Source organism: Abramis brama, assembly GCF_963993115.1.
Source record: "Abramis brama genome assembly, chromosome: 12".
In the NCBI taxonomy this organism is placed as follows: Eukaryota; Metazoa; Chordata; class Actinopteri; order Cypriniformes; family Leuciscidae; genus Abramis; species Abramis brama.
Genome location: NC_139974.1, coordinates 39,906,706 through 39,922,860, shown reverse-complemented (window position 1 = coordinate 39,922,860; position 16,155 = coordinate 39,906,706).

Genomic DNA, 16,155 nt, shown 5'->3' with positions numbered 1-16,155 from the left:
CCTTGATGTCGGAGGATGTTGGATTTAGAATTTTAAAAACAAGCCATGTAAGAAACTGCAGTAACAGCCCTCTCTTTCTGTTGCTTTAATAGGAGCTTTAATATGAGGCTCTCTGAGATTCATTATTAACCTTCATCTGCCGGCATCCTAGACGGACATTTTCACAAATCAATGTGATCACCCACAGAAGGATTAAAAACCCTCATAAAGCAGATGGTCAATGAGCTCCATAGATCTAGCAAACATAATCCTTGCATTAATCAAGGCGCTGTTAGCATCAAACCATTAAGACAAATCAAGCAATGCGAGTCATTAACAGTGATGTATTAATTGCATTTGAGCTATCCACAATACATCAATAATAAGACGGGTACAGATGCATGAGCAACTGTTAAAATTGCTCATATGTAAGGTTTGGACAAGACAATGACTGTGTCTTACATCGTGTCCTAACCAAATTTTTGTGATTTTGAGCTCTTCTGATTGGCTGTGATTTTGGATTGATTTGGCTGTGAGTGCAGTGTGTTTACAGAGAGACTCCGCCCACACTCTCTTCTGATTGGCTGTGGTTTTGGAATGATTTGGCTGTGAGTGCATTGAACTTGCAGAGAGACTCCGCCCACAAACTCTTCTGATTGGCTGTGATTTTGGATTGATTTGGCTGTGAGTGCATTGAACTTGCAGAGAGACTCCGCCCACAAACTCTTCTGATTGGCTGTGATTTTTGATTGATTTGGTTGCGGGTGCAGTGTGTTTACAGAGAGACTCCGCCCATACACTCTTCTGATTGGCTGCTACTTTGGATTGATTTAGTTGTGAGTGCACTGAGCTTGCAGCGAGACTCCGCCCACACACTCTTCTGATTGGCTGTGAGTTTGGATTGATCTGGTTGTGAATCTTGAATCTTATCGCATCGCATTTGGATAGGTGTTAAACATTACAATTTTGCACATATTGATACCTTAAATCATTCAGAAATGTGTGTTATTACATTTCTACGTGATCAGCGTGATGAAACAAGTATGCAATCTCATATATTAAAGCAACAATCTCGTGACCAGACTATCACAGACTCTTGGAGAGACTCTTTTGAAATGAGCTACAGATATTTCTTCTTGTTTTCAGCACAAGACTTTTTTCCGCCCAATGAAATGTTTTGTTTATAGCTAGTTGCTAACTGTGAATATGCTATGTCATAAGGATTGTGAGATCAGAGGCACAGAGGCAATGCAACACCTCCTGTTCTCGTCTCATTTCAACAGACTGACATTGACCCGCTCATCAAACCGGCTGGACCGCAGAGCTTCAGCCTGGAAAACCAGCTGTGCAATAAAGTGGGCTAAACTGACGTCCAAAGTTTGGCCAATGAGTATCACTTGTAATACATCATCTTTGTCAAAGCCAAGGGCTCCAATCAGCGTCTAGACAGTAAAACTGAGAGTAAGATACTGAGAGGAGATGTGGACTAGCCTCAGGGATTGAGACGAGAGGAAAACACTTGGAAAAAAGTTTAATTTTGTCCAGTTGGGTCAGACGCTTATGTTTAAACGCCTCCTCGGGGACATTTGTGCTGATGTTTTGGTTTGATGAAGTCATGTCTAAGTGAAACTGAGAATCTGCTATTGGCAAATGTGTTTCTTTGTCCTCACTGTGATGGATTGCTTGACCTTCTTCTAGGTCTCGAGAGCTCTAGACCCTTGCTAACTAATTAAAATGCTGTAGTAACTCAATTGTGCCACAGAAACTTCAGTTAGCTGCTGATTTTGGCAAGCAGTTGTTCGGATATAGGTAAAAACCACATGAGGAGGAGCGTTATGATATAATACTGCATCAGACATTTGCATTCAGACAGGATTCGATTTCTCGGAGGACTTTTGAGCTTGCTGAAAAACAGAAGGTAATTTGCTCTGGAAGTTTTACTAACACAGACATGGCAGATTCGGACAGGATCAATTCACCATCTCAAGTTGTATTTACCACAAGGAAGATCATTTTGATCAATCCCAAGTTCCTGAGATTGGCGGGCCACATTCATTAAACAACGATTGCTGCTGGGATTTCGTTTTTTCCACAACAGCTACATCTCCTTGTCTTGTCGTTAAAGTGTTGCATATTTACATATGATTTTATGCAACAGTTTAAAAACGATTAAGTGACTTACATTTTAGACACAATATTGCTCTATTTCGCAGATGAAAATAGTTCCATTACGGAATGAATCGGTCCATTTGAACGAATGGTTGAATGAATGATTCAATGACTCACTCATTAAAGGGTTAGTTCACCCAAAAATGAAAATTCTGTCAGTAATTTCTCACCCTCATGTTGTTCCAACCCCGTAAGACCTTCGTTCATCTTCGGAACACAAATTAAGATATTTTTGATGAAATCTGAGAGTTGTCTCACTCCTCCATAGGCTTCTATGTGATTGAAACTTGCTGGCCCAGAAAAGTTAAAGAGATCGTTAATATAGTCCAAGTGACTACAGTGGCTCAATCTTAAGTGTATCAAGCGACGAGAATACTTTTTGTGCGCAAAAACAAACAAAAATAACGACTTTATTCCACTATTCATTTCCTTCTCTCTGTGTTTTACGTCACCACGTAGGCTCCCTATTGGCTGACGCTGGTCATGTGTGTGATGCGTATGACGTACAACACTGACGCGCTGCGCAAAAACACTACGTGAACCAGTATTCTCGTCGCTTGATAAACTTAAGATTGAGCCACTGTAGTCACTTGGACTATATTAACGATCTATTTAATAACTTTTCTGGGCCAGCAAGTTTCAATCACATAGAAGGAGTGAGTGGAGTGATCCAGCTCTCAGATTTCATCAAAAATATCTTAATTTGTGTTCCGAAGATGAACGAAGGTCTTACGGGGTTGGAACAACATGAGGGAGAGTAATTACTGACAGAATTTTCATTTTTGGGTGAACTAACCCTTTAAGAGAGTCAAATGCTTCGTTCGTGAAGTGATCAGCCGTTTGAATGAATCAGCTGAATCAGTGATTCAATGATTCGCTCATCAACAGTGACTTGTTGCCACCTACTGGCAGTTTTAGTTTCATATTTAAACTATCTTTTCCATTTTAAAATAATTTCAGTTTTATTTTTAAAACATCAAAACATTATTTCTGCATTTTTAACTGCAGGTTAAATGCATTCATGTCCCTCTGAGCTATTTAATGTAATAATTTGACATAGTAAATGATGCATATGCTAAAATAATTGCCCCTATAAAGGTAAAAATGCAGATTAAAGTTAAAAATCAATTTAAACTTAAGAACTAAATAATAACAAAAACTTTAGGAGTCAGCTGTCCACGGCAGTCCTAAACCTGACAAGATACCAGCACAATAATACACTCTGATCATAATCATCGACAAAATCCCCTAAAATATTGAGATTTTCCCAATAAAAAAGACCAGAATAAACCTTTTGTCCTCCATGATTACTGTTCTTTACAACAACAAAGCACTTGAATGCGACGAGCTCGTAATCACCACTTTTTGATAGCATGCGAGGTAGCATAAAATATAATATATAAATATAATTTTGCCTTTAATACGATTTTCCCAGTAAAAAGGCAAGAATAAACCTGGTGTCCTCATTATTCCTGTTCTTTAATCACAAATTACACCTGTGAAACACGAATTTCACTAAAACTAGTCCGGTCTGAATAGAGCATTTGGGTTTTTCCCCATACGAGTTCATATTTAGATTTGTTTGGTTGAACAGAAGGAAGAACAGAGAGTGTGTGTGAGAGGGAGAATCTGACACTGTAGAGGAAATTCCCTTGTTGCTCGCTCAGCCTCTCTGCCTCCTCAAACGCTCCAGGAGGTTTTATAGACAGACATAAAGATATAAGATAAGACGTAAAGCTGGAATGTGCCGTATGGATCCTGCTGGCGTTCTCCTCTCGGTTTCATCTCTCCATCTCAGATCTCAGAACTGTGTTTCGCTCAGGAAGAGAAGCAGTCGAGGCCTCTGGCTGACCTTCATTTGATCACGCTCACATTTACAAGGAAACGTTTCTCATTAAAAGACAGCAGATGATGATGATGATGATGATGATGATGAGGTCATGATAAACAGACGGTGCCGGGTGATCCGATGAAGCACAACACTTAATAATGCACTTTAATAATGTAATAATGTAGTAATCCAATGTCTGTGTTACATCCTGTCTACTACTTTACTTCACTGGTTATATATATATATACACACACACACACACACACACACCAACCTTTATGTTAGATGCTGGGATTCTGGGATAAATCTTGGCAGCGACCGAGCACAAATATTTTCAGAGAACATTTTCAACATGAAGCTTCTACTGGCTCGGCCACAGAACACAACCAGCCGTACACACACACACACACACACACACACACACACACATATTTGATGATGCATTTTTGGAATGTTAAGGAATTTTCCTCTGTCAAACCCGATTAAACTGATGTCTTTTGGACTGGTTTAGGTGTGTTCTTTAGAATATCTTGCCGATTACCTCACACTCGCTTAAAACAATAGAACGCTGAGCTTTTGTTTAATGATTACTTTTCCTTTCATCTAGTCTCATTTGAAGCCGGTCTTCTGGAATAATATCCTCACCTCACCGTCTCCAGGCACGAGGAACTGATATTCATAATAAAACATGCACTTTTATTAAACAACAAAGGTACCGGGCATCAACCCACCAATGCATAATTTCTTAAGTTATTAGTTATTAATAAAGCCCCATATTTCCACAATAATTCATTCAAATATGCTGTTTTCTTTGAGCCATGATGAAACATCCACTCATCGTTGTATATACCTTGTCAAGGAGAGTGTGTGCTGCTGTTATGCACATTAGAGATTCACGTTGCTCTTTAAGGTCTGCGTGCTACAGGAACGCAACACAAACGCAGTCTTTTGTAAATTAATACTTTGGATTTGAAGAGCTGATATCCACGAGTTCTCACTTCTAACTCAATTCTGCTAAAAGAGGAGCTGCACTGATGGGTTGCCAGGTATTTGTCTCAGTCGAACAAAGAGAAAAATGTGGAGCAGTTTCAGAAACAACGTCACAATGACTCCATCTGCTGGTAGTACTGTGCAACTGGTGGGCAGGGTCATTATCGTAAAAATAAAATAAAATAAAATAAAATAAAATAAAATAAAATAAAATAATTATCGTAATTTTTTTAAATAAAATAAAATAATAAAATTAAATACAAATTGGGTCTCAGGACTGCAAGAAAGAACAAACAAACAAAACAAACAAAAAAGAAACCAATGCAGAATGCAAGTAGCCATATAAGTATAGATATAGTATATAAAACCAGGATCATTGATGCTCACTACCATCAAACTCTCTACGCATAACGACAAAATATAGAGATCTTTTTAAAATACAAACCATTATTTAATTACATTTCAGCATAAACATACATCACTTCACGTGTAATACACATAATCTATCTAACATTTATCATTTATTTACAGCTGACAAGCTAATTTGTTTTTTATCAAAATGTACTTTAAATAACATAAAAAAATAATGTCCGAAATATATCAGTTCTGCTGTTGTTCATAAACACCAGTAATGATGTTGTGCGATGAGGACGTCATGTTCCCGTCATTAGTGTCCCAATATGTCCTTATTGTCCTTACAAGTGCAAATGTGTGTACATTGTATACTGGGTCACCGGTTGTGGAGATGATTGAGACTTTTACTCCAGTCGTATTGGAATTGGTGACTTGTAACTTGTAATGGAGTAATTTTCGCTGTAATGTTTCTGCACTTTTACTCAAGTATAGTTTTCAGGTACGGGTGAGCGGGGCTCGTTGTCACACACTTGCTTTAAATACTTCCACACATGCAGCATGACGAAACTAGTGTATTTACTAGTTGCCATATCAACACTATATAGAGAAAAAATGGTGCCAAAATTCAGAAATCTTGTGAAGATATCACTGAACATTTATTGAACCATAGCAAAAGTTGATTTCTTACTGAAGTTAATTTTTCATCTCTGTTTTTTTGTTTATTTAAAATGAGACAAATCTGATATTATTTTAATCTTATCTCTGTTATTTAACTTGAGATAGTTCTTTAACGCTGATCTAACAGAAGACGGGTTTAAATGTTGTCACACTGCGTTACAATGAGTCCCTGTTAGAACTATGATATTCCATTCTAGACTTTTATGAATTCTATTGAGAAACCATGAGAAAAGAAATTATTAATTATTATTATGTTTTGAACTATGCTGTATAGCTGTATTTTGCGGTGTGTATACTTTTAATAATGAAAATAAAGTAATTTGAGTTTGGCAACAAGCCAAATTTTCATTATTTAAAAAAATGCCATTATTTTATATGAAAAACTTAATTATTTTATTTTATTGAGAAAATATTTTAGTTTGTCTTGTATATTTTTTTCAGATAGCATTGTAATCTGTCCTATGGTCATGTTATTTTGTGCTCCACCTATGGGGCATGTTGTCACAATTCACTTCCATTCTATCAGGGTAAATCAAGAAAAAAGTATACACTGTATTAATGAAACAAAACCACATAATTGTACCAGACATGTGGGAAATTAATTAATACTCTGAACCCTAAGTAGGTTTACACAAACTGAGGAAGTCAAAAAGCGTGAGGTTGTGCCGCGCTGAGAGACACGGCTCTAAAACATCCACATTAAAAAAAAAACTGATAACACTTTATTGTACAGTGTCCTTGTTACATATGTTACATGTACTTACCATATAATAACAGTAAATTATGCATAATTACATGCAACTAACCCTCAACCAAATCCTAGCCCTATAGTAAGTACATGTAGTTGCTTAATGTTACTCAGTACTTAAATATATAATTACACTGTAACAATGACACCTTAAAATATAGTGCAACCCTTTATTATATAATTACACTGTAACAATGACACCTTAAAATAAAGTGTAACCAAAAACCCTTATGGACCCCTCTGAGAAAGAGAAAGTGTTTAATGGTATTAACATTATCATTAAGAAGCGCTGCAGATCCCATCAGATGTTCAGAGATTATTTCTTCAAGCTGTGGATTTCTGCAGGGAAACACATGAAGTCACTTTAAATATTCAGAAGATAATTCATTCGTGCCAGTTCATTGGATTTTGGCTCATAGTGTCATTGCTTTCATATCATTCACATCCTTTTGGAGGCGAAGGAGAGAAGAATTAGACTGAAATGGCTTTTAATGTTCAGGGTTTAACGTTAATGTTGGAACCCCCAATCTTTCCCTCGGGGTTCGAGACTCGTGACGGTCAGTGACTCTTTAGCAGACCGGACGTCTGAATCATATTCCCACAGGCCTTTAGGGCCCTTAAGGGCCACCGTAGCTCATCTTTACAACACACACACACACACACACACACACACACACACACACACACACACACACACACACACACACACACACACACACACACACACACACACACACAACTGTCGTTAGCTCTCAGGTCTGATGGCTTTAGTTTTCTGATTTGATTTTGCCACTAGAGTGTGTTTTAATGTGATAATTGTGCATTTTGTTTTCACAATCTTGAAGCAAGTGGGAAAAGCACAAGCTGTGACTGAAGAATGAATGATGTGGATTCTGGTTTTACCAGTAGAGGGCAGTTGTGTATCATTTATTTATCTGATTTATCTGATTGGCTTCTGACCTGTTGAAATGCTTTCCCTGAGCAAACGTCAGAACCTCGTCCACTTATTCCCAACGCCACGATCCATGACCTCTTCACAGACGGGTGAGGGATTGACTGGTTAGTGAAGAGGGAAAATGTACCTATCTTCAGTGAACAAATTCATTTTCTTTGGTGCAACCACTGTTGCACGAGTAATTGTATGATGTTTAAGAGATTAGGTGTTGTGGAGATTAAGAAGTGTCCACTGTTCCTGGATGCCTGTGTTTTCCGCATTTGGGAAGTTGATGTCCAGCAGAGTGACTTTTTAAATTAAACTAAAATTAAAGCAGTCATTTCACAACTGCTGGTCAGGGCCATCGTGGAAATACAATAAAATAAAAACTGCAAGAAAAAACAAACAAACAAACAAACAAACAAACAAACAAAAAAGAAAACAATGCAGAATGCAAGTGGCCAAATAAGTATAGATATAGTATATAAAACCAGGGATCATTGATGCTCACTATGAGCGAACTCTCTGCGCATAATTAAACAATATAGAGATGCTTTTAAAATATAAAACCATTATTTAATTACATTTCACTCGCTACACGGGTAATAAACATAATCTATCTAACATTTATCATTTATTTACAGCTGACAAGCAAAAGTATTTATCAAAACTAAAACTGTTTCAAGAAGCATTTGACTAATTCTTGTACATCACTTTTATTCATGCAGTTTTATAACCTCATATTAATTGAGAGGCAACATGGAATATTTATACTTTTTAAAATTCTTTTGTCACTCACTCTGCTGGACCATTTAAAATGAACTAGACAAGACAAGGTTGATTTAAAATAGAAATGAAAAAAAAAAACTATACTTTGCTATATCACATTATATTACATTATATTACATTATTTTATACAGTAGTCAACATTTGAAGTGGATCAAAACCTTTCATCAAAGTTATACATGAATTTTGATCAATACCCGTTTTTGTCTTAGGACAGCTTTGATGAACTTTTTTGATCCACTTCAAATGTTGACTACTGTATTATATTATATTATATTATATTATATTATATTATATTATATTATATTATATTATATTATATTATATTATATTATATTATATTATATTATATTATATTCTTAAAAATAAAAGGTTCAGTGGGGTTATATATATATATTCTCCAAATAATAGCAGGTCTAGTATTGGTCTGGGTTTAGTCTGGACTCTGAATATCTTGTTCTCATTATCGCCTCTTAGGGACTGTGTGCTTTGCTCATCTTCACCGTCACCTCGTCCAGATAAACCCTCGGCTGATCGATTGTTCTCCTGTGGGGTCAGAGGAGGCTATCTGCCGTCCGTAGACAATCTCTCTCTGGAGAACAGAGGAATACATGCTCAACTTTGATCATCCCAACGCGACACTTCTGCATGCTTAGATTAGATACCCCTTTCCTTTTACATAATTTAGTCAAACTTTTAGTCTAACTATTTGCTGAGTGATCTGGTGGCATTTGAGAGAGTCCTAAGTGACGTATTATACCCTTTCACAAGTCTTGATGTTGTTTTCAGGCTCTACTAGAACAGGTTTTCCTGCTTGAATGTTGATTATTCTCCTCATATTCTCCATTGTTGCAGCTCCTCTCTTCCCAGTCTGTCAGTAACGCTCTGTTTAGTTCCTGTCTCTATGAAGCCCCTCCTTCTGAAAAGCACACTGTGCTCTGATTGGTCGGCTGGAGCAGTGTGTTGTGATTGGTCGAGCGCTTCGAGTGTGTTTGGGAAATGTCCCGCCCCTTACCATAACCGCCAGTTTAACACACTACTAACTAACTCAACCAGGCCCCGCCCCTTTATTCTGCGTATTAATTATTTAAATGAGGAATATTGTGACGTGTTCGTTCCCGGAAGAAACTCAAGACTACAATGGAGGCGTTTCAGGAGTTCAGAAACACTGACACTGATATAGAGAAGATCTGGATGCTCAAACAGCAACATTACACAGTAAAGAGAGATGAACATGGGAAATATAATAATAGTTGCTCTTTAACATGCAGGCCGTCTCTCTGGCCCGGCTCCGGGCCGCTCGCGTGCCTCTCTGATGAATGGGCTTTCAAAGCCGCAGGTTTAAATTACCCCTCAAGATGAGTTGCACACCGCAGGACTGATAAAGAAGATCGTCTGGCCCATTACGTCAGGCCTAAAACACAAAGCCTTAATCCCTAATCTCAAGAGTCTTTAATCAGAGTCAGTTTGAAGCTGGCGGATCCCGACTGGAGCTCATTTGTGCTCGTGAAGATCCTCTGTGACTGAGATAGCAAAGGCCATGATTTCTAGGTTATCTGAAACCTTAAATGTACGAGTTTCCTGTTTTGTAATGTTTCTCTGAGGAATCGGTTTAAGAATTTCCCAGCAGTTGAGCAAGAATTAGTGTCAAATCGCTTTCGTCTACATGTAGGAAAGACATCTCGACTCTCGTGACTTAAACGATCTGGACTGGGCCGTATTCTGTGGAGATGCGTTAGCTGGAGACAGACATGCAGAATAACAGGAAAATCCCCATGATTCACTGCAGCGTCAGCTCACTGTTTGCTCTCTCTCTCTCTGTGTGTGTGTGGGTGTGTGTTTGCAGAGACTGTGTGTGTGAGTCGAGACACATTCCATCACTGTAAGTCTAGAGTGTTTTGCATTCTCAGCTCTAATTCAGACCTGTGGTGTCTGGTGTCGGGATCAAACCTGACACTTCTGCAACACACCAGATAACAAGTATGAATCCGCTTCAATTGACCCTTCTGCCCTCGCTTAGTTACTGTTGCTACGTCCCACAAGCCATGGCGCTCTCATGCCACACATCATGTTCTTGCGCAGTTAAAAATATATTGCGGAACAAAGACAGACAAGACAGAGCAGATTACTTTTCGTGTCATACAAAAGCGTGTCATGTGACTCTGAATATCATTTAGTGCTCCAGCTTTGAAGCTGTAAAAGCAACAATGGATAATTCACCTCAGATCTTGAAATTAAACAAATGGAAACAAAGAACGTTCAAACTGTGAACAAACAAGTGTATTCTTTGTTTTACTAACTCAGCCTATGTATTTTTAATAATGTTTAAATGGTGTAATATTTGTGAATTTGATTATGTAGCTGCTTATCCATTTTCTCTTGCGAGTGCTGTCGAGATTACTCTCTGGTGCCGCGAGACTCCGCCCACACGCTGTTCTGATTGGCTGACTCCGACCAACACTGTTCTGATTGGCTGACTCCGCCCACACACTGTTCTGATTGGCTGTGGGTTTTGATTGATTTCGACGCATCTCGCAGTTGCGTCGCGTCTAGTGTGGACAGACACATTATTTGTCACTGGAATCCTCTGTTTAGGACACGGTGTAACCTTCAAAATTTAACAAAAAATAATCAGAAATTCAAACAATAAATACTGTTTTGTAGCTATTTAATGTGACGGATCGCTGTAGCGATGAACCGATCATCTCTTTCTCTTTACTACTAGTTATAGCACCAAATAAACATGGAAAGCTTTCAGAGATGTTCAAGATTTCTCTCGACTTGTTGAAGTGCACACGTGTGATGTGTGACAGAAACACGTCTGTGGATTTAAGCGCATCCAGACAGAGTGAGTGTTTTGCAGTAAGGGAAGAGGACATGTTTCACAAACTCAGACTCTTTCTTGACCAAAACAATTATAGAAGTGCAGCAGAAGAAATGGTTCAGTCAAAATACTGCATCTGTAACTGTGTGAGAGGAGAATATATGAGCCGTACGTTTGACATGCTGCAATACTCTGCTTCTCTTTTTAATGCTTTATTTAACATCACAACCGACAAATGAAATACTCAGATACGCCTACGCAAATTATTACGTTTTGATGTCACTACCGGGAAATAACCTGGGCCCGGTTCCCCAAAACGTTCTTATCGCTAAGTAGTTCTTAACCTACTCCTTAACCTCTCTCTTAACGTTATGGCATGATTCCCGACACGTTCGTACACTAAGTACATCTTCTGTAAGTCACACTTTCGTAAGGTTGGTCTGGACCACTCTTAGCTTTACCTTATCACTGTTGCAGGTCTATACGAATATAATTCTGAAGTTTTAATACACCCAGACAGTATTAAATTAGGCTAATTCAAGTGTTTTCATGCAAAGAATAAAATTGTCATTACACTGATTGTTGTTAGATTTTTAATTATATTATTATACAATATTATTAATTTAATTAAAACGCTCTTTTAAAGGCCAGTGAAAGCATAGGCTACTGTCAGTTAAGTCCTATTCAGACGCTAATATTGTTTCTCATGGGCTTGTATGGTATTTTAAACATTTATAGGGGTGAGTCGGTGATTTTAGTGCCGTCCGAATCCATAATATCAGTGTTTTTCTCACCCAACCCACGTAAAAATCCCTGGCCAAATTAGCACCTACTGTTTTTTGACAAACAGGTCGTGTGGTAATTTAATTGCCGTCTGAATCCACATCTCTGAGTTTACAAGAAGAGATTCAAAATCCACTGTTTAAACCCTTTTTGATCATTGCCGAGCACCGTACGTAAGATGTACACTTTTATTACTGAAATGCTGGAAATGCTGGAATTATAGGCTATTATAGTTTGGATTATTTTTTATAATATCCCATGAGTCCTAATAAATGCAATTTCAACTATTTCTGAAGTGTTTCTTTTATAAAGAACACCGTTTTCTCACATAAACAGTGCCTGGACAAGAGAATAATTGATTCTCGAGCCATCGATATCAACCAATTCAGCAGCATCGCCACGGACAGCGCCGGGTAACGTCGCACGTAAGAAGGAATATCTTAAGCAGCTTCCTAAGGTATGGTTCGGGGAACACACTTAGGAACATAAACAACTTTGGTAAGATATATCTTTCGAGTCTTCTTAGCGCGCTAAGAGTGAGCGTTATCGGGGAACCGGGCCCTGATTTATTACACTGTAAAAAAAATTTACATCCCCAAGTCAAAAATTTCAAGTGACCGATAACATCTAAATTAGTCTGACGTATTATTTCTCATTGAGCCAATGTTAACAGACTATTGCAACAAGAATTTCACTTGGGCCAATTAAAAAATTTAGATGTTATCGGTCACTTGAAATTTTTGATTTGGGAGGGTTAGAAATTTTTTACAGTGTACTAAAGTCTTGTAAATGCGGTTTACTTGCGTTGTCGGGTTATTTATTGGTTTGCATGTAAACTTGGATAACAGGTTATTTTAATAATCTGAATTTTGTGAGTCGTCAGCGTACCGGTGTGCATGTAAACGACTAGTAGACAGACTTGTAGACGGACTGCATTGTTAACATCACAAAACTTATTACGTTCTCTTCAAATCTCAAGAAAACGACCATGGCAAGGGAAAAGTCACTCATATTGTTTCCATACATGATATCTAACAACATCTATGGCTTAGATATTAGATTCATATAGAAATGATTGTCACTGATGGCCACACAGGATTGAAGGACGAGCTTGTTCAGCTTAAACTGCACTTTTGAAGGTTGTTTGTTGGACAGTGATGAAAAATGTCTCTGAATGTTTTGCTGAAGTGCTATTGCAGGCGTCTCGATTGTCTTTAGGGACCCTTCATAGACGTCATTTTCACTTTTGTTTGTGAAAAGTTATACACAACTGTTTATTTCTTTTAGCTACTGCAACTTTCTGAGAGTTTAGGCCTGTAGTCGATTTGTTTTAAAGGGATTAGTATTTTACACCTGAAAGGAAAACCAAACCAAACATAACAAAAACACTCCGGCACAGTTTACATGTAAAGCCTAACACTAGTGTCCTGTTGCTCAGACACAAACACACTACCTTTCAACAGTTGGAGGTCAGATGATTTTGAGTATGAGTATTTCACTTCAGAATTAAACTTTCCTGATCATTTACTCCCCCCCAAATCATCCAAGATGTTCATGTCTCTCTTTCTTCAGACGAAAAGAAATGAAGGTTTTTGAGGAAAACATTCCAGGATTTTTCTCCATATAGTGTCTTCAATGGGGTCCAACGGGTCGAAGGTCCAAATGTGAGTTTCAGTGCAGCTTCAAAGTCTCGACACGATCCAGCCGAGGAATAAGAGTCTCATCTAGACAAACCAGTGGACATTTTATAAAGAAATAAACATTTATATACTTTTAACCACAAATGCTGGTCTTGCACTCGCTGTGATGCGACACTCATTACGTAATCAGGTTGAAAGGTCACGCGTGTTCCGGTTCAGAAATTTTCATTTTCTCCTCCAACTTCAAAATCGTCCAACATCGTTTTACCTTTTTATTTATTTATTTATTTATTTATTTATTTGTTTATTTATTTATTTATTTATTTATTTTTGTAAATGGTGTTTGACTGAGTCTTTGCTCATTCACTTTGTAAACACTGGGTCGGTACTTCCGCCTACCATTGAAACTCACATCTGGACCTTCAACCCGTTGGACCCCACTGAAGTCACTATATGGAGAGAAATCCTGGAATGTTTTCCTCTAAAACCTTAGTTTCTTTTCGACTGAAGAAAAAAAAGACCTTGGATGACGTAGGGGAGTGTAAATTATCAGGGAATTTTAATTCTCAAGTGAACTAATCCTTTAAGTCTCTTCTGCTCACCAATAACAGTATAAGTCTTTACTGTCACTTTCGATCAGTGCGTCCTTGCTTTATAACATCATTATTTTCTTAAAAAAAAAAAAAAAAAAGTACTGACCTCAATGCTAGTATTCATTGATGTCATATACACACATTATTATTATTTCCTGAGGTGTTTTCAGTGAGAAACACTTATTATGTCTAATGCATTTGTAAGAAACGGCTTGCTATCATTGCTGATCTCAGCTGCATTCGTCCCGAACTCGAGGGAAAGTATTTGCTTGCTCAACTAAGTGCTCTGAGAGCAATTGTGCTCCAAAGGTAAAGGTTAAAAGAACTGAACATGTGCCAGGGCCGCTAACACATGCTGGCAATCTGAACTCGGTCTATTAGAGTGACATTCTGAACCAGGATAGATCCAAACAAACTGTTAATAGGACGAACTTGGCCGACACCAACATGCCAATATAAGTTTCATTTCCATCCGAGAAATGACAAGTCTGAAGTTGGAAATGGTGCCAAACAATTGGAAAGTCTTTATGAATATATGAACGTGTCGAGCGCTGCACGTGCCGGCGGATCCGTCCAGTGTTTCTGCTGGAGTCTGGAAACCATTTCTGGCCTCTATCTTCAGATAACAATGTAAGTACTAGCCTTCTGACACTTCCCAGAGAGCAGGTTTCCCTCAAACCACACAAAGCCTCCATTCACAGCTGGAATGAAAATACAGATTCTGAGCAGATGCGATCAGCGCCGGTTCGAGACGAAAGAACGCTCGCTGTCGCCTGGTTTGGGAAAAAAAGTCCCTGAAGATGCTCTCAATGTTGAATGGCATATTCTGAGAATTGCTTTAAAGGATTAGTTCACTTCAGTATTAAACTTTCCTGATAATTTACCCCCCCCCCCCCCCCCGCGTTATCCAAGATGTTCATGTCTTTCTTTCTTCAGCTGAAAAGAAATTAAGGAAAACATTCCAGGATTTTTCTCCATATAGTGACTTCAATGGGGTCCAACGGGTTAAAGGTCCAAATGTGAGTTTCAGTGCAGCTTCAAAGTCTCGACACGATCCAGCCGAGGAATAAGAGTCTTATCTAGACAAACCAGCGGACATTTTATTTAAAAAAATAAACACTTTTAACCACAAATGCTGGTCTTGCACTAGCTGTGATGAGACACATAATATGTAATCAGGTTGAAAGGTCATGCGGGTCAGAAATGTAGAGTAGGGCGAAAATCTCCCTCTCATTTTCTCCTCCAACATCAAAATCGTCCGACATTATTGTTTTTCCTTTTATTTGATTTTTGATTTTTTTTGTAAATGGCGTTTTGACTCAGTCTTTTCACGGCTTTGTAAACACTGGTTCTGTTCTTACACCTACGTCACGCTTGACCTTTCAACCTGATTACGTAATGTGTGTCGCATCACAGCTAGTGCCAGACCAGCATTAATGGTTAAAAGTGTATAAATGTGTATTTTGTTTATAAAATGTCCGATGGTTTGACTAGATAAGACTCTTATTCCTTAATGTTTTCCTTAATTTCTTTTCGACTGAAGAAAGAAAGGCATGAACATCTTCGATGACGCGTGGAAGAGTAAGTTATCAGGAGATTTTAATTCTGAAGTGAACTAATCCTTTAAGTTTGATTTGTATTTTAACTATTTCCCCGCCAGATTTTCTAGCATTTATGACAAAACACTTCCAAAAACTTTTTCAGAAGATGCACATCAGCGCCCCCTACCGTCTAACAGTGAAAACATGGACAACACTCGCCGACGGCGGAGGAAGAGTGTCAAAAAATACGGAAAATCTCGTCAATGGTGTGTAAAGAGTTAACAGCGTGACCTGTTGAAAGCTGA